Genomic DNA, 26,848 nt, shown 5'->3' on the forward strand with positions numbered 1-26,848 from the left:
TCTCTGCTGGCTGGTAAAATAAATATATATAACCAGGAGATTTAGAGTCTCCTCTGTTTGGGGCACTGACGTTTTGCTGGCGAGTTAAATAAATATATATAACCAGGAAATTCAGAATCTCCTCAGTCTAGGGCACTGACTCTGTGCTGGCCAGTTTAATAAATATATACAAAACCAGGAGATTTAGAGTCTGTTCAGTTTAGGGCACTGAGACTGTGCTGGCTCGTTAAATAAATGTACATAAACAGGAGGTTTAGAATGTCCTCTGGTTAGGGCATTGACATTCTGCTGGCTGGTTAAATAAACATATATAACCATTAGATTCAGATTCTCCTCGGTTTAGGGCACTGACTCGTTGTTGGCTGGTTAAATATATAGAAGCAGGATAATTACAGTCACCTCAGTTTAGGGCACTGACTTTCTGCTGGCTGGTTAAATACATAAATATAACTAGGAGATTTAGAATCGCCTCTGTTAAGGGCATTAACTCTGTGCTGTTTGTTTAAATATATATAACGAGGAGATTTAAAGTCTCCTCAGTTTAGGGCACTGAGTCTGGGCTGGCTGGTTAAATATATATTACCTGGAGATTTAGAGTCTCGTCAGTTAAGGGAACTGACTCTAGGCTGGCTGGGTAAATAAATATATATAACCCAGAGATTTAGTGTCTCCTCAGTTTAACGCACTGGCTCAATGCTGTCCATTTAAATATATATAACCAGGATATTTAGAGTCTCCTCAGTTTGGGGCACTGACTCTGTGCTGACTGAATAAATAGATAAATATAAGCAGCACATTTAAACTCTGCTTATTATAGGGCATTGACACTGTACTGGCTTGTTAAATACTGTATTATAACCAAGATATTTCGAGTCTCCTCAGTTTGGGGCACTGATTCTGTGCTCGCAGGTTAATTATATATAACTAGGAGATTTAGAGTCTCCTCATTTTAAGGCCCCGACTCTGTGCGAGATGGTTAATTAAATATAACCTGGAGATATAGAGACTCCTCATTTTAAGGCACTGAATGTGTGGTGGCTGGTTAAAACGTTTATAACCAGGATACTTAGAGTCTCCACAGTTTGGGGCACTGACTCTGGGCTGGCTGGTTAAATGGATAGATATAACCAGGAGATTTAGAACCTGTTCAGTAAAGGGCACTGACTCTGTGCCTGCTGGTTAAATATATAAAACCAGTATATTTAGCGTCTCCTCTGTTTTGGGCACTCTCTCAGGTCTGGCTGATTAAATAAATATATATATCCAGGAGATTTTGAGTCTCCTCAGTTTAGGGTACAGACTCGGTGCTGGCTGTTTAAATATATACAACCAGTAGACTGAGAGTCTCCTCAGTTTATGGCACATGACTGTTGGCTGGCGGCTTAAATAAATATATATAACAAGGAGATTTACAGTCTCCCTAGTTTAGGGTTCAGACTATGTGCTGGATGGATTAATACATATATATAGCCGGGAGATTTCGAGTCTCCTCAGTTTAGGTCACTGCCTCTTTGCTGTCTGTTTCAATATATATATCCAGGTGATTTAGAGTCTCCTCAGTTTGGAGCACTGACTCTGGGCTGGCTGGGTCAATATACATAACCAGGAGATGTAGAGAATCCTCACTTTAGGTCACTGACTCTGTGCTGGCTGGTTAAATACATCCATGTAACCAGGAGATTTAAATTCTGTTCAATTTAGTGCACTGACTCTGTGCTGGCTGCTTAAATAAATATATATAACCAGGAGATTTTGCATCTCCTCAGTTAAGGGCACTGACTCTGTGCTGGCTGGTTAAATGTATATAGCCAGGAGGGTTAAAGTCTCCTTAGTTTGGGATACTGACTCTGGGCTGGCTGGTTAAACAAATATATACTACCAGGAGACATAGAGTCTACCCAGTTAAATGCACTGAGTCTGTGCTGTCTGTTTAAATATAAATAACCAGGAAATTTAAAATCTCCACAGTTTAGGGCACTGCTTGTGGGCTGGCTGTTTAAATTAACAGATGTAACCAGGACATTTCGAGTCTGCTCATTTTGGGGCACTGTTTCTATGCTAGCTGATTAAATAAATATATAAACAGGAGATTTACAGTCTCCTGATTTTAAGGGCACTGACTGTGTGGTGGCTGGTTAAAGTTTTTATAAACAGAGTATTTAGAGTCTCTACAGTTTGGGGCACTGACTCTGGGTTGGCTGGTTAAATAAATAGATATAACCAGAAGATATCGAATCTTCTCAGTTTAGGGACCTGACTCGGTGTTGGCTGGTTAAACCAACTATATATAACCAGGATAATTACAGTCTCCTCCGTTGAGGTCACTGACTTGCTGCTGGCTGGTTAAATAAATATATATAACCAGGATATTTAGCGTCTCTTCAGTTTAGGGCACTGACTCTGTGTTAGCTAGTTAAACAAATATATATAGCCAGGAAATTTAGAGTCTACTCAGTTAAGCGCACTGAGTTTGTTCTGTCTGTTTAAATATATATAACCTGGACATTTAGAAACTCCTCAGTTTAGGGCACTGATTGTGGGCTGGCTGTTTAAACAAATATATGTAACCAGGACATTTAGAGTCTGATCATTATAAGGCTCAGACTCGGTGTTGGCTGGTTAAAAAGTTTGGGCATCGACTCTGTGTTACCTGGTTAAACAAATATGTATGACCAGGAGATTTAGAGTCTCCTCTGGTGAGGGCACTGACTCTGTGCTGTCTGTTTAAATATATATAACCACGAGATTCAGATTCTCCTCAGTCAAGGCAGAGACTCTGTGCAGGATGGTTAAATAAACATGCACATCCAGGAGATTTAAATTCTCCACACATTAGGGCACTGACATTGTGCTGGCTGGTTACATAAATATATATAATCAGGAGATTTAGAATGTCCTCAGTTTTGGGCACTGACTCTGTGCTGGCTGGTTTAATATATATAACCAGCTGATTTAGTGTCTGCTCATTTTCGGGCACTGACTCTGTGCTGTGTATTTAAACATACATAACCAGGAGATTTAGAGTCTGCTCAGTTATGGGCACTGACTCTATTCTGTCTGTTTAATATATATCACGAGCTGGTTAATTAAATATAACCAGGAGATTTACTGTCTCCTCATTTTCGGGCACTGATTCTATGATGGATGATTTAATAAATATATAACCAGGAGATTTAGAGTCTGCTCATTCTAGGGCACTGACTCTGTGCTGTGTATTTAAATATACATAACCAGGAGAATCAGAGTCTCCTCAGTTCAGGGCACTGACTTTCTACTGGCTCGTTAAATAAATATGTAAAACCACGAGATTCAGATTCTCCTCAGTCTAGAGCACTGACTCTGTGCTGGATGGTTAACTAAACATGTATAACCAGGAGATTTAAAATCTCCACAATTTCGGGCACTGACTCTGTGCTGGCTGGTTAAATAAATATATATAACCAGGAGATTTAGATTCACCTCAGTTTAGGGCTCAGACTACATGCAAGATGGATAAATAGATATTAATAACCCGGAGATTTAGAGTCTCCTCAGTTTAGGGCACTGACTGTGTGGTGGCTGGTTAAATTTTTTTATAAGGAGAATATTTAGAGTATCCTCAGTTTGGGACACTGACTCTGAGCTGGCTCGTTAAATAAATAGATACAACCAGGTGATTTAGTGTCTCTAGTTTAGGGCACTGACTGTGAGTTGGCTGGTTTAATATATATAACCAGGAGATTTAGAGTCTTCTCAGTTTTGGGCACTGACTTTCTGCTGGTGAGTTAAATAAATATATGTAACCAGGAGATTTAGAGTCTCCTCAGTTAAGGGCACTAATTCTGTGATGTTTGGTTAAATATGAAAAAACCAGAATATTTATAGACTCCTCAGATTAGGGCACTGACATTGTGCTGGCTGGTTAAATAAATACATATAATCAGGAGATTTAGTGTCTTCTCAGTTTAGAGCACTGACTCTGTGCTGGCTGGTTAAATAAATATATATAACCAGGAGATTTAGACTCTCCTCATTTTAAGGCACTGATTCTATGCTGTTTGATTAAATAAATATATACAACCACGAGATTTAGATTCTGCGCTTTATAGGGCACTGACTCTGTGCTGGTTGGTTAAATAAATACATAAAACCAAGAGATTTAGATTCTCCTGATTTAAGAGCACTGACTCTGCGCTGACCATTTAAATATATATAACCAGGAGATTTAGAGTCTCCTCAGCTTAGGCCACTGACTGTGGGCTAGCAGATTAAATACATTTATATAACTAGGTGATTTACAGTTTCCTCAGTTTAGGGCTCAGACTATGTGCTGGATGGATAAATACATAAATATATAAAACCAGGAGATTTAGAGTCTCCTCCGTTTAGGACACTGACTCTATGCTGCCTGGTTAAATAAATATATAGTCAGGAGATTTAGTGTCTCCTCAGGTTAGGGCACTGACTCTGTGCTGGCTGGTCTAATATATATAACCAGGAGATTTAGAGTCTGCTCATTCTAGGGCACTGACTCTGTGCTGTGTATTTAAATATACATAACCAGGGGATTTAGAGTCTGCTCATTCTGGGGCACTGACTCTGTGCTGTGTATTTAAATATACATAACCAGGAGATTTAGAGTCTACTCAGTTATAGGCACTGACTCTGTTCTGTCTGTTTAATATATATAACGAGCTGGTTAATTAAATATTAACAGGAGATTTAGACTCTCCTCATTTTGTGGCACTGATTCTGTGCTGACTGACTAAATAAATAAACGTAACCAGGAGATTTAGAGTCTGCTCATTCTCGGGCACTGACTCCTGCTGTATATTTAAATATACATAACCAGGAGATGTAGACTCTACTCCATTATGGGCACTGACTCTGTTCTGTCTGTTTAATATATTTAACGAGCTGGTTAATTAAATATAACCAGGAGATTTATAGTCTCCTCATTTTCAGGAACTGACTGTGGTGGCGGCAGTTTAAAACTATTATAACCAGAGTATTTAGAGTCTCTTCAGTTTGGGACACTGACTCTGGGCTGGCTGGTTAAAAAAACAGATATAACTAGGAGATTTAGAGTCTCCTCAGTTAAGGACACTGACTCTCTACTGGCGAGTTAAATAAATATGTCAAACCACGAGATTCAGATTCTCCTCAGTCTAGAGCACTGACACTGTGCTGGATGGTTAAATAAACATGTACATCCAGGAGATTTAAACTCTCCACAATTTAGGTCACTGACACTGAGCTGGCTGGTTAAATAAACATGTACATCCAGGAGATTTAAATTCTCCACAATTTAGGGCACTGACTCTGTGCTGGCTGGTTAAATAAATATCCATAACTAGGAGATTTAGAATATCCTCAGGTTAGGGCACTGATTGTATGGGGGCTGGTTAAATTTTTTTTATAACGAGAATATTTAGAGTCTACTCAGTTTGCTGGCTAGTTAAATAAATAGATACAACCAGGAAATTTAGAGTCTCTAGTTTAGGGCACTGACAGTGTGTTGGCTGGTTTAATATATACAAACAGGGGATTGGCTCTCCTCATTTTGGGGGACTGACTCTGTGCTGGCTGACTAAATAAATATACATAACCAGGATATTTAGAGGCTGCTTTTGTAGGGCACTGACTCTGGGCTGGCTGGTTCAGTAAAAATATATAACCAGGATATTTAGAGTCTCCTTAGTTTCGGGTACTGACTGAGGCTGGCGGGTTAAATAAATATATAATCAGGAGATTTAGAGTCACCTCAGTTTAGGTCTCAGACTATGTGATGGATGAATATATACATATATATAACCAGGAGAAAGTCAGTGCCTGAAACTGAGGAGACTCTAAATCTCCTGGCTATATATTATTAACCAGACAGCACAGAGTCAGTGCCTTAACTGAGGAGACTCTAAATCGCCTGGTTATATATATTTAAACAAACAGCACTTAGTCAGTTCCTTGAAATGAGGAGACTCTAAATCTCCTGGTAATCAACCAGCCTGCAGAGAGTCAGTGCCTTAAAATGAGGAGACTCTAAAACTCCAGGTAATTTATGTGTATTTATCCATCCAGCACGTAGTCTGAGCCCTAAACTGAGGAGATTCTAAATCTCTTAGTAATACATATATTTAATTAACCCACCAACACATAGACAGTGCCCTAAACTGAGGAGATTCTAAATCTCTTAGTAATATATATATTTAATTAACCCACCAGCACAACGACAGTGCCCTAAACTGAGGAGACTCTAAATTTCTGGTCTTATATATATATTTAAACAGACAGCACAGAGACAGTGCCCTTTACTGAGGAGAATCTAAATCTCCTGTTGTTTTGAAATTAGTCAACCAGCATAAAGTCAGTGCTGACTCTGTGTTGGCTGGTTAAATAAATATATGTAACCAGGACATTTAGAATCTCCTCAGTTTGGGGCACTGACTCTGGACTGGCTGGGTAAATCGATATATAACCAGGAGATATAGAGTCTGCTCATTTTAGGGTTCAGACAATGTGCTGGCTGTGCCCATAACTGACATAAGTAGACTCTAAATCTCCTGGTTATGTATATTTAAATACACAGCACAGAGTCAGTGCCCCAGAATGAGCAGACTCTAAATCCCCTGGTTATATGTAATAAACAAGCCAGCACAGAGTCAGTGCCCGAAAATGAGCAGACACTAAATCCCCTGCTTATATATAGTAAACCAGCTAACACAGAGTCAGTGCCCTAAACTGAGGAGATTCTAAATCTCCTGATTATATATATTTATGTAACCAGGCAGCACAATGTCAGTGCCCTAATGTGTGGAGAATTTAAATCTCCTGGATATGCATGTTTATTTAACCATCCTGCACAGAGTCTCTGCCTTGACTGAGGAGAATCTGAATCTCGTGGTTATGTATATTTAAACAGACAGCACAGAGTCAGTGCCCTCACCAGAGGAGACTCTAAATCTCCTGGTCATATATATTTATATAACCAGCCAGCCCAGAGGCAGTATCCCAAACTGAGGAGACTCTAACCCTCCTGGCTATATACATTTAACCAGCCAGCACAGAAGAGACGCTAAATATCCTGGTTATATACATTTATTTAACCAGCCAGCAGCAAGTCAGTGACCTAAACGGAGGAGACTGTAATTATCCTGGTTATATATATTTAACCAGCCAACACCGAGTCAGGCCCCCAAAGTGAGAAGATTCGATATCTTCTGGTTATATCTATTTATTTAACCAGCCAACCCAGAGTCAGTGCCCCAAACTGTGGAGGCCCGAAATACGCTATTTATAATAAATTTAACCAGCCATCACACAGTCAGTGCCCTAAAAATGAGGAGACTGTAAATCTCCTGGTTATATATTTATTTAATCAGCTAGCATAGAAACATTGCCCCAAAATGAGCAGACTCGAAACGTCCTGATTACATCTGTTAACTTAAACAGCCAGCCCACAAGCAGTGCCCTAAACTGTGGAGATTTTAAATTTCCTGGTTACATATATTTAAACAGACAGCACAGACTCAGTGCGTTTAACTGGGTAGACTCTATATCTCCTGGTAGTATACATTTGTTTACCCAGCCAGCCCAGAGTCATATCCCAAACTGAGGAGACTATAACCCTTCTGGCTATATACATTTAACCAGCCAGCACAGAGTCAGTGCCCTTATCTGAGGAGACGCTAAATCTCCTGGTTATATATATTTATTTAAGCAGCCAGCACAGAGTCAGTACACTAAATTGAACAGAATGTAAATCTCCTGGTGACAGGCATATATTTAACCAGCCAGCACAGAATCAGAGACCTAAAGTGAGGATTCTCTACATCTCCTGGTTATGTATATTGACCTAGCCAGCCCAGAGTCAGTGCTCCAAACTGAGGAGACTCTAAATCACCTGGATATATATATTTAAACAGACAGCAAAGAGGCAGTGCCCTAAACTGAGGAGACTCGAAATCTCCCGGCTATATATATGTATTAATCCATCCAGCACATAGTCTGAACACTAAACTAGGGAGACTGTAAATCTCCTCGTTATATATATTTATTTAAGCCGCCAGCCAACAGTCATGTGCCATAAACTGAGGAGACTCTCAGTCTACTGGTTATATATATTTAAACAGCCAGCACCGAGTCTGCGCCCTAAACTGAGGAGTCTCAAAATCTCCTGGATATATATATTTATTTAATCAGCCAGACCTGAGAGAGTGCCCAAAACTGAGGAGATGCTAAATGTACTGGTTTTATATATTTAACCAGCAGGCACAGAGTCAGTGCCCTTTACTGAACAGATTCGAAATCTCCTGGTTATATCTATTCATTTAACCAGCCAGCCCAGAATCAGTGCCCAAACTGTGGAGACTCTAAATATCCTGGCTATAAAAGTTTTAACCAACCACCACACAGTCAGTGCCTTAAAATGAGGAGTCTCTACATCTCCAGGTTATATTTAATTAACCTGCGAGCAGAGTCGGGGCCTTCAAATGAGGAGACTGTAAATCTCCTAGTTATATATAATTAACCTGCGAGCACAGAATCAGTGCCCCAAACTGAGGAGACTCTAAATATCTTGGTTATAATACAGTATTTAACAAGCCAGTACAGGGTCAATGCCCTATAATAAGCAGAGTTTAAATGTGCTGCTTAAATTTATCCATTTATTCAGTCAGCACAGAGTCAGTGCCCTAAACTGAGGAGACTCTAAATATCCTGGTTATATATATTTAAATGGACAGCATTGAGCCAGTGCGTTAAACTGAGGAGACACTAAATTTCTGGGTTATATATATTTATTTACCCAGCCAGCCTAGAGTCAGTCCCCTTAACTGACGAGACTCTAAATCTCCAGGTAATATATATTTAACCAGCCAGCCCAGACTCAGTGCCCTAAACTGAGGAGACTCTAAATCTCCTCCTTATATATATTTAAACAAACAGCACAGAGGTAATGCCCTTAACAGATGAGATACTAAATCTCCTAGTTACATTTCTGTATTTAACCAGCCAGCAGAAAGTCAGTGCCCTGAACTGAGGTGACTGTAATTCTCCTGCTTCTATATATTTAACCAGCCAACACCGAGTCAGTGCCCTAAATCGAGGAGAATCTGAATCTAATGGTTATATACATTTATTTAACTAGCCAGCACAGTCTCAGTGCCCCATAATGAGCAGACTCTAAATCTTTGGTGATATATATTTACCCAGCCAGCACAGAGTCTGTACCCTAAACAGTACAGACTCTAAATCTCCTGGTTATATATATTTCTTTAACTAGCCAGCTAAAAGCCAGTGCCCCAAACAGAGGAGACTCTAAATCTCCTGGTTATATATATTTATTTAATCAGCCAGCATAGAATCAGTGCCCTAACACGAGCCGACTCCAAATCCCCTGGTTATATCTCTTTAACCAGCCAGCACAGAGTCAATGCCCTAAGCTGAAGAGTTCCTAAATCTCCTGGATGTATCCAGTTATTTAACCAGCCACCACACAGTCAGTGCTCTAAACTGAGGAGACTTTTCTTTAGACTGTGATGTCCAGGAATGGACAACGGAGAACTACAAACCTGTGTATACAGAAAACCGACAAACACTGACCAAATACTTAACTACACCAGCAACCATCCCAACACACACAAACAAAGCTGTATCAGAGCACTATTCCAACGAGCCACCACACACTGCAGCACAGACGAACTTCGGAAAACAGAGGAGATCCACCTATACAACATATTCAAGAAGAACGGATACTCAAAAAATACAGTGCGCAGATTCCTCAAGGACAAACCACGACAAGCAGACCAAACACAGCCATAAACCCTAACCACCTTACCATGCATCAAAGAAGTTCCAGAAATGACAGCCAGACTACTAAGACCCCTCGGAATCCTAGTAGCACACAACCCACCAACACTCAAGCAAAAACTAACAAACTTAAAAGTACAACCCATTACAAAACCAACGTCATCTACAAAATTCCATACAAGGACGGCCACAAACACTATGTAGGACAAACATGAAGAAAGTTAGCCACCAGGATACACGAACACCAGCTCGCCACAAAAAGACATGACAATCTCTCACTAGTAACCCTACACACAGATGAAAAAAAGCACCATTTCGACTGGGACAACACATCTATCCTGGGACAGGCTAAGCAAAGACATGCCAGAGAATTCCTAGAGGCCTGGCACTCCAACCACAACGCCATAAACAAACAAATTGATCTAGATACCATCCAACAACCCGTCTGAAAACAAACAGGAAATGACATCACCACAAACCCCAGGAACCCCATCCAGAAGAAAGATACAAATAGAAAGCTGGAGACAACAGCTTCGCTTCACTTGGAGGTCGCCACTGATGATGTTACCTAGCCAGGTAATGAAATGTCTGGATATCAAACCTACAGCTCAGCGAGCAAACCGACACCCGAAATCTGCCAGATGTTGCAGTGACAAGCAGGGGTGACATATGGAAGAGGTAATAGTTGTTTATGATCTGCAGGATGGCACAGAGACAAGCAGGAGTGAAATCTGGAAGAGGTAATAGTTGTTTATAATCAGAACGATGTTGCAGAGTCAAACAGGAGTGAAATAAGGAAGCAGTAATAGTTGTTTCTGGTCTGCAGATTTTTACAGGGACAAGCAGGAATGGAATCTAGATGAGGTAATGGCTGTTTATAATCTGCCAGAAGTTACAGAAACAATTCGGAGTGAAATCTGTTCGAGATAATTGTTGTTTATGATCAGCAGGATGTTACAGAACAAGCAGGAGTGAAATCTGGTAGAGGTAATATATTTTTATTGGCTGCAGAATTTTACTGAGACAATGAGGAGAGCGTAGATTCACGAGGTCAATTCCTGGAATGGCGGGACTATCTTATGTTGATAGATTGGAGCGACTGGGCTTGTATACCCTTGAGTTTAGAAGACTGAGGGGGGATCTGATTGAGACATATAAGATTCTTAAAGGATTGGACACTCTGGCGGCAGGAAACATAATCCCGCTGATGGGTGAGTGTCAAACCAGAGGACACAGCTTAAAAATAAGGGGTAGGCCATTTAGAACAGAGTTGAGGAGAAACGTCTAGAACCAGAGAGTGGTGGGTGTGTGGAATGCTCTTCCCCAGAAGGCAGTGGAGGCCTAGTCTCTGGATTCGTTTAAGAAAGAGTTGGATAGAGCTTCAAGAATAGTGGAATCAAGGGTTATGGAGATAAAGCAGGAACAGGATACTGATTGAGGATTCAGGATTAGTGGTGCTGGAAGAGCACAGCAATTCAGGCTGCATCCGAGGACAGGCAAAATCCGAGGACAGGCAAAATCGACGTTTCGGGCAAACATGAATTCCTGATGAAGGGCTTTTGCCTGAAACGTCGATTTTGCCTGTCCTCGGATTTTGCCTGTCCTCGGATGCTGCCTGAATTGCTGTGCTCTTCCAGCACCACTAATCCAGAATCTGGTTTCCAGCATCTGCAGTCATTGTTTTTACCTGACTGATTAAGGATAATTAGCCATGATCATAATGAATGGTGGTGCAGGGTCGAAGGGCAGAATGACCTACTCCTGCACCTATTGTCTATTGTCTACATTCTCAGAGCTGGGGAAAGGAGTTTTAAACGCTCTGGTGGACCACATAAATAATCATTTGAAGATGGATTGATTAACCACGGGCCAGTGAGCATGGATTTATTCATGGAAAAACGTTTATGATGATCTTGACAGATGCCCTCCAAAGGAAGGCGATGACCGATGGAAGGAGTCCTTGTGATGTAGATTAACTGGATTACAGGATTAGTGCTCATGTGCCTGACTGGGATAGTTCAGCTGAGACAAGATGCTCTGTAGAAATTCCCCAAGGTTCCTTCCAGAGCAGCTTCCAGACCCACGGCACAATCATGTGGAATGCTGAGCACAGCAGATACACGGGAACACCACCAGTTGACAATTCCACATCAAGCCACTCCCCACCCTGGCTTGGAAAAACATCTCAGTCCCACAAGTGCCATTGGTTGGAAATCCTGGAACTCCCTCCCTTACATCATTGTGGGTTTATCTGCACCAAATAAATGGCAGCAGTTCAAGGCAATAACTCACCGTCACCTTCACCAGAGCAATTATATCTGAGCAACCCGTGGTGACCCAGCGGCAATGACCCAAACACATTAATGAATCACAAAATAAAGCTCAGTATTTGGGACCCCTGTGCTCCAGTGCTGAGTATCTGAATAAATTGGGTCTATGTTCTAGAAAACTGAAAAGCGATTTCATTGGAATATCTCAGATTGTGAAGAGGCTTGAGAGGGTAGATGTTGAGAAATTAATCCTGTGGGTCTTGGAATCTGAAACACAAGAATACAGTCTCAGGAGTTGCTGGAAAAGCTCAGCAGGTCAGGCAGCATCTGTGCAGAGAAATCAGCGTTAATGTTGCAGCATCCGCAGTTCATTCGGGTTTGATTGCCACCCTCTCAGGGTAAGGGGCAGGTTATTTGGGACTGAGATGAGGAGACAGCGCTTCACTCTAAGGCCTCTGAGTCTTTAATATTCTCTCTCCCTGAGGATTGTGGATGCTCCCTCACTGAGTACATTTCAGATTGGAATAGACAGATTGCCGGGGTCTCAGGGAGTCACGGGATATGGGGAGTGGATAGGAAACCGGATTTGAAATCTCAAACCAGCTCTGATTGGATTGACTGCCAGAACAGACTGAACAGTTTAAACAGGCTGTATAGTCTCCTCCTGCTCACATTTCCTGAGCTCTTAGCTGTTTACTGAACCAACTCCCAATCCCTTTGGATTTGGTTCCATGAAACCATTTATCATTAAATCTCTGCAGCCTCCACCCTATTACACACCATCTCATTCTTTCTTCAGCGTTACCCCCATTCCAATTGCTCAGAAATCATTACTTTTCTAACTTCCTTCCGCTCTGCTGAATCTCCTCAGCCTCATAACACATGGGTTAACCTTTCCCTTCTCCCTATAGATGCTGCCTGACCTTATCGGATTTCTCAGCATGGCCTGTGTTAATTTCAGAGGGAATGACATCTCCCTGTTCCTGTTTCTGTGAGAGGATACATTCCCCAATCCGACTCCTTGATATTCCGTTTGTTCACAGATGCTGCCTGACCTGCTGAGCTTTTCCAGCAACTCTTGAGACTGTATTCTTGTGTTTCAGATTCCAAGACCCACAGGATTATTTTCTCAACATCTACCCTCTCAAGCCTCTTCACAATCTGAGATATTCCAATGAAATCGCTTTTCAGTTTTCTAGAACATAGACCCAATTTATTCAGATACTCAGCACTGGAGCACAGGGGTCCCAAATACTGAGCTTTATTTTGTGATTCATTAATGTGTTTGGGTCATTGCCGCTGGGTCACCACGGATTGCTCAGATATAATTGCTCTGGTGAAGGTGACAGTGAGTTATTGCCTTGAACTGCTGCCATTTATTTGGTGCAGATAAACCCACAATGATGTAAGGGAGGGAGCTCCAGGATTTCCAACCAATGGCACTTGTGGGACTGAGATGTTTTTCCAAGCCAGGGTGGGGAGTGGCTTGATGTGGAATTGTCAACTGGTGGTGTTCCTGATGAAGGACTGATGCCCGAAACGTCGATTCTCCTGTTCCTTGGATGCTGCCTGACCTGCTGCGCTTTTCCAGCAACACATTTTCAGCTCTGATCTCCAGCATCCGCAGTCCTCACTTTCTCCCAGAATTGCACATTATGGACCAAAAGTGTCCGAACCAATACCGCAACATGACCTCCCAACTCCTTTACACAATTAACTGAGCAATAAAGACAAAAATGCCAAACGCCTTCTTCACTCTCCTATCGAAATGTTAGTCCACCTTCAACGATCTATGAAGCTGCACTCCAGGTCGATTTGTTCAGCAACACACCAGTACCTTGTGAATAAATCAATGAATAAGTGTATAAGTCCTTCTCTCTTTTGCCTTTCCAAAATGCAGCACCTCACATTTATCTAAATTAATCTCCATCTGCCACTCCTCAGCCCATTGGCCCATCTGATCAAGATCCCGTTGTCCTCTGAGGTAACCATCTTCACTGTCCTCCACACCTCCAATTTTACTGCCATCTGCAAACTTACTAACCATTCGTCCTGTGGTCACATCCAAATCATTTATATAAATGACAAAACAACAATGGACGCAGCACCGATCCTTGTGGCACACCGCTGGTCACAGGCCTCCAGTCAGAAAAGCAACACCCCCCACCACCCTCTGTCTTCTCCCTTTGAGCCAGTTCTCTACCCAAAGGGTAATTCTACTGCCACAACGTACAAATTTGAAATTATGACGCCAGTTTCAAAAGTCCAAAAGAACTTATTCCTGATTGGGGAATCGGGCCAGGGAATCAATAAAAAGAAATGTGCAAAGTTCGGTAAATTAGTGATTCAGTTCAGTGCTTCACTAAATGAAAACAATTCAGCAGGTCACCCGTACGTGGAAGAAGTGTTTCAGGGAACAACTAAATGGAAGGAATTGATGCAGGGCATCAGTAATTGGCGACTTCATGCAGGTGCCATTAAATTCTAAGTGGGAGGACTGGGGCAGGATAACCTCAATGGGTGAGTTGGTGAAATTCCCGAATTAGTGCAGGATTGGTAAATGGGAGAATTGGTGCAGGGAAGCGGAGCACTAATTACACTCTTAGAGATGTACAGCACTGAAACAGACCCTTCAGCCCAACCCGTCCACGCCTAAATTTAGAATTCTGGCAGCTATCCACTAAATTTGAGAATCATTGCAAGAAACTACTAAATGGAAAAGTTGGGAAAGAGCTTATCGAAATGTGAGAATTTGCAACAGGGCATCAGATAATGGGTAATTAGTGCAGTTCAGGACTAACTGGATGCGTTATGCTGTGTTGCACTAAATGGGAGAATTGGGGCAGGGAGATGGAGAGTAGCGCACCCCTAAATTGGGCGAGGGCATCGGTCAGTATGAGGATTGGTGTAAGGCAAAACTGAATGGAGAACTTGTTCAGGATATCAGTAATTGGGTGAAATGATGCGAAGCAACACTGAATTGGAGAATTGGTGTGGGGTATCTGTAAATGAAAGACCTGGTGCAGGGTGCTGATAACTTCGAGAATTGGAGAAAATGGGAGAACACGGGCAGTGAATCAGTAAATAGAACAAATGTTGCAAAGGATTACTGGTCCAGATACAATGCAGTGCACCACAAAATGGGGGAGTTGGTGCAGTTCACCACGAAAGGGGGGATATTTGCAGTTTGGGGAATTTGGAGATGTGACGCAGGGATTGCCAAGATTAGAGAATTCTGTCAGCGGTCTATTAAATGGGAGAATTGTTGCAGAGAAATACTGAATGGAAGACCCGGTGCACAGTGGAGCTAAGTCAGAGAATGGGTGCATGGCAACAGGAAATGGGAGAATTAGAGTAGAACACCCTTAAATGGTAGAATCGGGCTCGGGCATCAGTAAGTAGAAAAGGTAGTACAGGGGTATGAGTAAATGGGAGATTTGGTGGGAATCAATAAATGGGAGATTCGGTGCACAGTGCCATTACATTGGAAAATTGGTGGGAGTGCCAGCACCGTTTCTATAATACAGGAGGGAGCAGAGACGCTGTTCCATCTCCTTTATTTTCTATAATACAGGAAGAAGCAGACACGCTGCTCCAGCTCCTTTATTTTCTATAATACAGGAGGAAGCAGTGACGCTGCTCCAGCACCTTTATTTTCTATAATACAGGAGAAAGCAGTGACGCTGCTCCAGCTCCTTTATTTTCTATAATACAGGAGGAAGCAGTGACGCTGCTCCAGCTCCTTTATTTTCTATAATACAGGAGGAAGCAGTGACGCTGCTCCAGCTCCTTTATTTTCTATAATACAGGAGGAAGCAGTGACGCTGCTCCAGCGCCTTTATTTTCTATAATACAGGAGGAAGAAGAGACGCTGCTCCAGCTCCTTTATTTTCTATAATACAGGAGGAAGCAGAGACGCTGCTCCAGCTCCTTTATTTTCTATAATACAGGAGGAAGCGGTGACGCTGCTCCAGCTCCTTTATTTTCTATAACACAGGAGGAAGCAGTGACACTGCTCCAGCTCCTTTATTTTCCATAATACAGGAGGAAGCAGTGACGCTGCTCCAGCTCCTTTATTTTCTATAATACAGGAGGAAGCAGTGACGCTGCTCCAGCTCCTTTATTTTCTATAATACAGGAGGAAGCAGTGACGCTGCTCCAGCTCCTTTATTTTCTATAATACAGGAGGAAGCAGTGACGCTGCTCCAGCTCCTTTATTTTCTATAATACAGGAGGAAGCAGTGACGCTGCTCCAGCTCCTTTATTTTCTATAATACAGGAGGAAGCAGTGACGCTGCTCCAGCTACTTTATTTTCCATAATACAAGAGGAAGCAGTGACGCTGCTCCAGCTCCTTTATTTTCTATAATGTAGGAGGAAGCAGAGACGCTGCTCCAGCTCCTTTATTTTCTATAATACAGGCGGAAGCAGAGACGCTGCTCCAGCTCCTTTATTTTCTATAATACAGGAGGAAGCAGTGACGCTGCTCCAGCTCCTTTATTTTCTATAATACAGGAGGAAGCAGAGATGCTACTCCAGCTCCTTTATTTTCTATAATACAGGCGGAAGCAGAGACGCTGCTCCAGCTCCTTTATTTTCTATAATACAGGAGGAAGCAGTGACGCTGCACCAGCTCCTTTATTTTCTATAATACAGGAGGAAGCAGAGACGCTGCTCCAGCTCCTTTATTTTCTATAATACAGGAGGAAGCAGAGACGCTGCTCCAGCTCCTTTATTTTCTATAATTCAGGAGAAGGAGATACGCTGCTCCAGCTCGTTTATTTTCTATAATACAGGAGGAAGCAGTGACGCTGCTCCAGCTCCTTTATTTTCTATAATACAGGAGAAAGCAGAGACACTGCTCCAGCTCCTTTATTTACTATAATACAGGAGGAAGCAGTGACGCTGCTCCAGCTCCTTTATTTTCTATAATACAGGAGGAAGCAGTGACGCTGCTCCAGCTCCTTTATTTTCTATAATACAGGAGGAAGCAGAGACGCTGCTCCAGCTCCTTTATTTTCTATAATACAGGAGGAAGCAGTGACGCTGCTCAAGCTCCTTTATTTTCTATAATACTGGAGGAAGCAGTGACGCTGCTCCAGCTCCTTTTTTTTCTATAATACAGGAGGAAGCAGAGATGCTGCTCCAGCTCCTTTATTTTCTATAATGCAGGAGGAAGCAGAGACGCTGCTCCAGCTCCTTTATTTTCTATAATACAGGAGGAAGCAGTGACGCTGCTCCAGCTCCTTTATTTTCTATAATACAGGAGGAAGCAGTGACGCTGCTCCAGCTCCTTTATTTTCTATAATACAGGAGGAAGCAGTGACGCTGCTCCAGCTCCTTTATTTTCTATAATACAGGAGGAAGCAGAGACGCTGCTCCAGCTCCTTTATTTTCTTTAATACAGGAGGAGCAGTGACGCTGCTCCAGCTCCTTTATTTTCTATAATACAGGAGGAAGCAGAGACGCTGCTCCAGCTCCTTTATTTTCTATAATACTGGAGGAAGCAGTGACGCTGCTCCAGCTCCTTTATTTTCTATAATACAGGAGGAAGCAGAGATGCTGCTCCAGCTCCTTTATTTTCTATAATACAGGAGGAAGCAGAGACGCTGCTCCAGCTCCTTTATTTTCTATAATACAGGAGGAAGCAGTGACGCTGCTCCAGCTCCTTTATTTTCTATAATACAGGAGGAAGCAGTGACGCTGCTCCAGCTCCTTTATTTTCTATAATACAGGAGGAAGCAGTGACGCTGCTCCAGCTCCTTTATTTTCTATTATACAGGAGAAAGCAGTGACGCTGCTCCAGCTCCTTTATTTTCTTTAATACAGGAGGAAGCAGTGACGCTGCTCCAGCTCCTTTTGTTTTCGATAATACAGGAGGAAGCACAGACGCTGCTCCAGCTCCTTTAATTTCTATAACACAGGAGGAAGCAGAGACGCTGCTCCAGCTCCTTTAATTTCTATAATACAGGAGGAAGCAGTGACGCTGCTCCAGCTCCTTTATTTTCTATAATACAGGAGGAAGCAGAGATGCTGCTCCAGCTCCTTTATTTTCTATAATACAGGAGGAAGCAGTGACGCTGCTCCAGCTCCTTTATTTTCTCTAATACAGGAGGAAGCAGTGACGCTGCTCCAGCTCCTTTATTTTCTATAATACAGGAGGAAGCAGTGACACTGCTCCAGCTCCTTTATTTTCTATAATACAGGAGGAAGCAGTGACGCTGCTCCAGCTCCTTTATTTTCTATTATACAGGAGGAAGCAGTGACGCTGCTCCAGCTCCTTTATTTTCTTTAATACAGGAGGAAGCAGTGACGCTGCTCCAGCTCCTTTTGTTTTCTATAATACAGGAGGAAGCAGAGACGGTGCTCCAGCTCCTTTAATTTCTATAACACAGGAGGAAGCAGAGACGCTGCTCCAGCTCCTTTAATTTCTATAATACAGGAGGAAGCAGTGACGCTGCTCCAGCTCCTTTTGTTTTCTATAATACAGGAGGAAGCAGAGACGCTGCTCCAGCTCCTTTAATTTCTATAATACAGGAGGAAGCAGAGACGCTGCTCCAGCTCCTTTAATTTCTCTAATACAGGAGGAAGCAGTGACGCTGCTCCAGCTCCTTTATTTTCTATAATACAGGAGAAAGCAGAGACGCTGCTCCAGCTCCTTTATTTTCTATAATACAGGAGGAAGCAGTGACGCTGCTCCAGCTCCTTTATTTTCTATAATACAGGAGGAAGCAGAGACGCTGCTCCAGCTCCTTTATTTTCTGTAATACAGGAGGAAGCAGAGAGGCTGCTCCAGCTCCTTTAATTTCTATCGTACAGGCGGAAGCAGAGACGCTGCTCGAGCTCCTTTATTTTCTATAATACAGGAGGAAGCAGTGACGCTGCTCCAGCTCCTTTATTTTCCATAATACAGGAGGAAGCAGTGACGCTGCTCCAGCTCCTTCATTTTCTATAATACAGGAGGAAGCAGAGGCGCTGCTCCAGCTCCTTTAATTTCTATAACACAGGAGGAAGCAGTGACGCTGCTCCAGCTCCTTTATTTTCGAAAATACAGGAGGAAGCAGTGACGCTGCTCCAGCTCCTTTATTTTCTATAATACAGGAGGAAGCAGAGACGCTGCTCCAGCTCCTTTATTGTCTATAATACAGGAGGAAGCAGTGACGCTGCTCCAGCTCCTTTATTGTCTATAATACAGGAGGAAGCAGTGACGCTGCTCCAGCTCCTTTATTGTCTATAATACAGGAGGAAGCAGTGACGCTGCTCCAGCTCCTTTATTTTCGAAAATACAGGAGGAAGCAGTGACGTTGCTCCAGCTCCTTTATTGTCTATAATACAGGGGGAGGCAGTGACGCTGCTCCAGCTCCTTTATTTTCTATAATACAGGAGGAAGCAGTGACGCTGCTCCAGCTCCTTTATTTTCTATAATACAGGAGGAAGCAGTGACGCTGCTCCAGCTCCTTTATTTTCGAAAATACAGGAGGAAGCAGTGACGCTGCTCCAGCTCCTTTATTTTCGAAAATACAGGAGGAAGCAGTGACGCTGCTCCAGCTCCTTTATTTTCTATAATACAGGAGGGAGCAGAGACACTGCTCCAGCTCCTTTATTTTCTATAATACAGGAGGAAGCAGTGACGCTGCTCCAGCTCCTTTATTTTCTATAATACAGGAGGAAGCAGTGACGCTGCTCCAGCTCCTTTATTTTCTATAATACAGGAGGAAGCAGTGACGCTGCTCCAGCTCCTTTATTTTCTATAATACAGGAGGAAGCAGTGACGCTGCTCCAGCTCCTTTATTTTCTATAATACAGGAGGAAGCAGAGACGCTGCTCCAGCTCCTTTATTTTCTATAATACAGGAGGAAGCAGTGACGCTGCTCCAGCTCCATTATTTTCTATAATACAGGAGGAAGCAGTGACACTGCTCCAGTCCTTTATTTTCTATAATACAGGAGGAAGCAGTGACGCTGCTCCAGCTCCTTTATTTTCTATAATACAGGAGGAAGCAGTGACGCTGCTCCAGCTCCTTTATTTTCTATAATACAGGAGAAGGAGATACGCTGCTCCAGCTTCTTTATTTTCTATAATACAGGAGAAGGAGATACGCTGCTCCAGCTTCTTTATTTTCTATAATACAGGAGGAAGCAGTGACGCTGCTCCAGCTCCTTTATTTTCTATAATACAGGGGGAAGCAGTGACGCTGCTCCAGCTCCTTTATTTTCTATAATACAGGAGGAAGCAGTGATGCTGCTCCAGGTCCTTAATTTTCTATAATACAGGAGGAAGCAGTGACGCTGCTCCAGCTCCTTTATTTTCTATAATACAGGAGGAAGCAGTGACGCTGCTCCAGCTCCTTTATTTTCTATAATACAGGAGGAAGCAGTGACGCTGCTCCAGCTCCTTTATTTTCTATAATACAGGAGGAAGCAGTGACGCTGCTCCAGCTCCTTTATTTTCTATGATACAGGAGGAAGCAGAGACGCTGCTCCAGCTCCTTTATTTTCGATAATACAGGAGGAAGCAGTGACGCTGCTCCAGCTCCTTTATTTTCTATAATACAGGAGGAAGCAGTGACGCTGCTCCAGCTCCTTTATTTTCTATAATACAGGAGAAGGAGATACGCTGCTCCAGCTTCTTTATTTTCTATAATACAGGAGGAAGCAGTGACGCTGCTCCAGCTCCTTTATTTTCTATAATACAGGAGAAAGCAGAGACGCTGCTCCAGCTCCTTTATTTTCTATAATACAGGAGGAAGCAGAGACGCTGCTCCAGCTCCTTTATTTTCTATAATACAGGAGGAAGCAGAGACGCTGCTCCAGCTCCTTTATTTTCTTTAATACAGGAGGAAGCAGTGACGCTGCTCCAGCTCCTTTTGTTTTCTATAATACAGGAGAAAGCAGAGACGCTGCTCCAGCTCCTTTATTTTCTATAATACAGGAGGAAGCAGAGACGCTACTCTAGCTCCTTTATTTTCTATAATACGAGCGGAAGCAGAGACGCTGCTCCAGCTCCTTTATTTTCTATAATACAGGAGAAGGAGATACGCTGCTCCAGCTTCTTTATTTTCTATAATACAGGAGGAAGCAGTGACGCTGCTCCAGCTCCTTTATTTTCTATAATACAGGAGAAAGCAGAGACGCTGCTCCAGCTCCTTTATTTTCTATAATACAGGAGGAAGCAGAGACGCTGCTCCAGCTCCTTTATTTTCTATAATACTGGAGGAAGCAGTGACGCTGCTCCAGCTCCTTTATTTTCTATAATACAGGAGGTAGCAGAGACGCTGCTCCAGCTCCTTTATTTTCTATAATACAGGAGGAAGCAGTGACGCTGCTCCAGCTACTTTATTTTCTATAATACAGGAGGAAGCAGTGACGCTGCTCCAGCTCCTTTATTTTCTATTATACAGGAGGAAGCAGTGACGCTGCTCCAGCTCCTTTTGTTTTCTATAAGACAGGAGGTAGCAGAGACGCTGCTCCAGCTCCTTTATTTTCTATAATACAGGAGGAAGCAGTGACGCTGTTCCAGCTCCTTTATTTTCTATAATACAGGAGGAAGCAGTGACGCTGCTCCAGCTCCATTATTTTCTATAATACAGGAGGAAGCAGATACGCTGCTCCAGCTCCTTTATTTTCTATAATACAGGAGGAAGCAGTGACGCTGCTCCAGCTACTTTATTTTCTATAATACAGGAGGAAGCAGTGACGCTGCTCCAGCTCTTTTATTTTCTATAATACAGGAGGAAGCAGAGACACTGCTCCAGCTCCTTTATTTTCTATAATACAGGAGGAAGCAGTAACGCTGCTCCAGCTCCTTCATTTTCTATAATACAGGAGGAAGCAGTGACGCTGCTCCAGCTCCTTTATTTTCTATAATACAGGAGGAAGCAGTGACGCTGCTCCAGCTCCTTTATCTTCTATAATACAGGAGGAAGCAGTGACGCTACTCCAGCTCCTTTATTTTCTATAATACAGGAGGAAGCAGAGACGTTGCTCCAGCTCCTTTATATTCTATAATACAGGAGGAAGCAGAGACGCTGCTCCAGCTCCTTTATTTTCTATAATACAGGAGGAAGCAGTGACGCTGCTCCAGCTCCTTTATTTTCTATAATACAGGAGGAAGCAGAGACACTGCTCCAGCTCCTTTATTTTCTATAATACAGGAGGAAGCAGAGACGCTGCTCCAGCTCCTTTATTTTCTATAATACAGGAGGAAGCAGAGATGCTACTCCATCTCCTTTATTTTCTATAATACAGGCGGAAGCAGTGACGCTGCTCCAGCTCCTTTATTTTCTATAATACAGGAGGAAGCAGTGACGCTGCTCCAGCTCCTTTATTTTCTATAATACAGGAGGAAGCAGTGACGCTGCTCCAGCTCCTTTATTTTCTATCATACAGGAGGAAGCAGAGACGCTGCTCCAGCTCCTTTATTTTCTATAATACAGGAGGAAGCAGAGACGCTGCTCCAGCTCCTTTATTTTCTATAATACAGGAGGAAGCAGAGACGCTGCTCCAGCTCCTTTATTTTCTATAATACAGGAGGAAGCAGAGACGCTGCTCCAGCTCCTTTATTTTCTATAATACAGGAGGAAGCAGTGACGCTGCTCCAGCTCCTTTATTTTATATAATACAGGAGGAAGCAGTGTTGCTGCTCCAGCTCCTTTATTTTCTATAATACAGGAGGAAGCAGAGACGCTGCTCCAGCTCCTTTATTTTCTATAATACAGGAGGAAGCAGAGACGCTGCTGCAGCTCCTTTATTTTCTATAATACAGGAGGAAGCAGTGACGCTGCTCCAGCTCCTTTATTTTATATTATACAGGAGGAAGCAGTGACGCTGCTCCAGCTCCTTTATTTTCTATAATACAGGAGAAAGCAGAGACGCTGCTCCAGCTCCTTTATTTTCTATAATACAGGAGGAAGCAGAGACGCTGCTCCAGCTCCTTTATTTTCTATAATACAGGAGGAAGCAGAGACGCTGCTCCAGCTCCTTTATTTTCTTTAATACAGGAGGAAGCAGTGACGCTGCTCCAGCTACTTTATTTTCTATAATACAGGAGGAAGCAGAGATGCTGCTCCAGCTCCTTTATTTACTATAATACAGGAGGAAGAAGAGACGCTGCTCCAGCTCCTTTATTTTCTATAATACAGGCGGAAGCAGTGACGCTGCTCCAGCTCCTTTATTTTCTATAATACAGGAGGAAGCACTTACGCTGCTCTAGCTCCTTTATTTTCTATAATACTGGAGGAAGCAGAGATGCTGCTCCACCTCCTTTATTTTCTATAATACAGGAGGAAGCAGTGACGCTGCTCCAGCTCCTTTATTTTCTATAATACAGGAGAAAGCAGAGACACTGCTCCAGCTCCTTTATTTTCTATAATACAGGAGGAAGCAGTGACGCTGCTCCAGCTCCTTTATTTTCTATAATACAGGAGGAAGCAGAGATGCTGCTCCAGCTCCTTTATTTTCTATAATACAGGAGGAAGCAGAGTCGCTGCTCCAGCTCCTTTATTTTCTATAATACAGGAAGAAGCAGTGACGCTACTCCAGCTCCTTTATTTTCTATAATACAGGAGGAAGTAGTGACGCTGCTCCAGCTCCTTTATTTTCTATAATACAGGAGAAGGAGAGACGTTGCTCCAGCTCCTTTATTTTCTACAATACAGGAGGAAGCAGTGACGCTGCTCCAGCTCCTTTATTTTCTATAATACAGGAGGAAGCAGAGACGCTGCTCCAGCTCCTTTATTTTCTATAATACAGGAGGAAGCAGTGACGCTGCTCCAGCTCCTTTATTTTCTATAATACAGGAGGAGCAGTGACGCTGCTCCAGCTCCTTTATTTTCTATAATACAGGAGGAAGCAGTGAAGGCTGCACCAGCTACTTTATTTTCTATAATACAGGAGGAAGCAGAGACGCTGCTCCAGCTCCTTTATTTTCTATAATACTGGAGGAATCAGTGACATTGCTCCAGCTCCTTTATTTTCTATACTACAGGAGGAAGCAGTGATGCTGCTCCAGCTCCTTTATTTTCTATAATACAGGAGGAAGCAGAGACGCTGCTCCAGCTCCTTCATTTTCTATAATACAGGAGGAAGCAGTGACGCTGCTCCAGCTCCTTTATTTTCTATAATACGGGAGGAAGCAGTGACGCTGCTCCAGCTCATTCATTTTCTATAATACAGGAGGAAGCAGTGACGCTGCTCCAGCTCCTTTATTTTCTATAATACAGGAGGAAGCAGTGACGGTGCTCCAGCTCCTTTATTTTCTATAATACAGGAGGAAGCAGAGACGCTGCTCCAGCTCCTTTATTTTCTATAATACAGGAGGAAGCAGAGACGCTGCTCCAGCTCCTTTATTTTCTATAATACCGGAGGAAGCAGTGACGCTGCTCCAGCTCCTTTATTATCTATAATACAGGAGGAAGCAGAGACGCTGCTCCAGCTCCTTTATTTTCTATAATACAGGAGGAAGCAGTGACGCTGCTCCAGCTCCTTTATTATCTATAATACAGGAGGAAGCAGAGACGCTGCTCCAGCTCCTTTATTTTCTATAATACAGGAGGAAGCAGTGATGCTGCTCCAGCTCCTTTATTTACTATAATACAGGAGGAAGAAGAGACGCTGCTCCAGCTCCTTTATTTTCTATAATACAGGAGGAAGCAGAGACGCTGCTCCAGCTCCTTTATTTTCTATAATACAGGAGGAAGCAGTGACGCTGCTCCAGCTCCTTTATTTTCTATAACACAGCAGGAAGCAGTGACGCTGCTCCAGCTCCTTTATTTTCTATAATACAGGAGGAAGCAGTGACGCTGTTCCAGCTCCTTTATTTTCTATAATACAGGAGGAAGCAGAGACGCTGCTCCAGCTCCATTATTTTCTATAATACAGGAGGAAGCAGTGACGCTGCTCCAGCTCCTTTATTTTCTATAATACAGGAGGAAGCAGTGACGATGCTCCAGCTCCTTTTTTTTCTATAATACAGGAGGAAGCAGTGACGCTGCTCCAGCTCCTTTATTTTCTATAATACAGGAGGAAGCAGTGACGCTGCTCCAGCTCCTTTATTTTCTATAATACAGGAGGAAGCAGAGACGCTGCTCCAGCTCCTTTATTTTCTATAATACAGGAGGAAGCAGTGACGGTGCTCCAGCTCCTTTATTTTCTATAATACAGGAGGAAGCAGAGACACTGCTCCAGCTCCTTTATTTTCTATAATACAGGAGGAAGCAGAGACGCTGCTCCAGCTCCTTTATTTTCTATAATACAGGAGGAAGCAGTGACGCTGCTCCAGCTCCTTTATTTTCTATAATACAGGAGGAAGCAGTGACGCAGCTCCAGCTCCTTTATTTTCTATAATACAGGAGGAAGCAGAGATGCTACTCCAGCTCCTTTATTTTCTATAATACAGGCGGAAGCAGAGACGCTGCTCCAGCTCCTTTATTTTCTATAATACAGGAGGAAGCAGTGACGCTGCTCCAGCTCCTTTATTTTCTATAATACAGGAGGAAGCAGAGACGCTGCTCCAGCTCCTTTATTTTCTATAATACAGGAGGAAGCAGTGACGCTGCTCCAGCTCCTTTATTTTCTATAATACAGGGGGAAGCAGTGACGCTGCTCCAGCTCCTTTATTTTCTATAATACAGGGGGAAGCAGTGACGCTGCTCCTGCTCCTTTATTTTCTATAATACAGGAGGAAGCCGAGACGCTGCTCCAGCTCCTTTATTTTCTGTAATACAGGAGGAAGCAGTGTTGCTGCTCCAGCTCCTTTATTTTCTATAATACAGGAGGAAGCAGAGACGCTGCTCCAGCTCCTTTATTTTCTATAATACAGGAGGAAGCAGTGACGCTGCTCCAGCTCCTTTATTTTATATTATACAGGAGGAAGCAGAGACGCTGCTCCAGCTCCTTTATTTTCTATAATACAGGAGAAAGCAGAGACGCTGCTCCAGCTCCTTTATTTTCTATAATACAGGAGGAAGCAGAGATGCTACTCCAGCTCCTTTATTTTCTATAATACAGGCGGAAGCAGAGACGCTGCTCCAGCTCCTTTATTTTCTATAATACAGGAGGAAGCAGAGATGCTGCTCCACCTCCTTTATTTTCTATAATACAGGAGGACGCAGTGACGCTGCTCCAGCTCCTTTATTTTCTATAATACAGGAGAAAGCAGAGACACTGCTCCAGCTCCTTTATTTTCTATAATACAGGAGGAAGCAGTGACGCTGCTCCAGCTCCTTTATTTTCTATAATACAGGAGGAAGCAGAGATGCTGCTCCTGCTCCTTTATTTTCTATAATACAGGAGGAAGCAGAGTCGCTGCTCCAGCTCCTTTATTTTCTATAATACAGGAGGAAGCAGTGACGCTACTCCAGCTCCTTTATTTTCTATAATACAGGAGGAAGTAGTGACGCTGCTCCAGCTCCTTTATTTTCTATAATACAGGAGAAGGAGAGACGTTGCTCCAGCTCCTTTATTTTCTATAATACAGGAGGAAGCAGTGACGCTGCTCCAGCTCCATTATTTTCTATAATACAGGAGGAAGCAGAGACGCTGCTCCAGCTCCTTTATTTTCTATAATACAGGAGGAAGCAGTGACGCTGCTCCAGCTCCTTTATTTTCTATAATACAGGAGGAGCAGTGACGCTGCTCCAGCTCCTTTATTTTCTATAATACAGGAGGAAGCAGTGAGGCTGCACCAGCTATTTTATTTTCTATAATACAGGATGAAGCAGAGACGCTGCTCCAGCTCCTTTATTTTCTATAATACTGGAGGAATCAGTGACACTGCTCCAGCTCCTTTATTTTC

Source organism: Chiloscyllium plagiosum, unplaced genomic scaffold (assembly GCF_037043375.1).
Source record: "Chiloscyllium plagiosum isolate Xiang-an unplaced genomic scaffold, Cpla_swu_hap1 HiC_scaffold_43, whole genome shotgun sequence".
NCBI lineage: Eukaryota > Metazoa > Chordata > Chondrichthyes > Orectolobiformes > Hemiscylliidae > Chiloscyllium > Chiloscyllium plagiosum.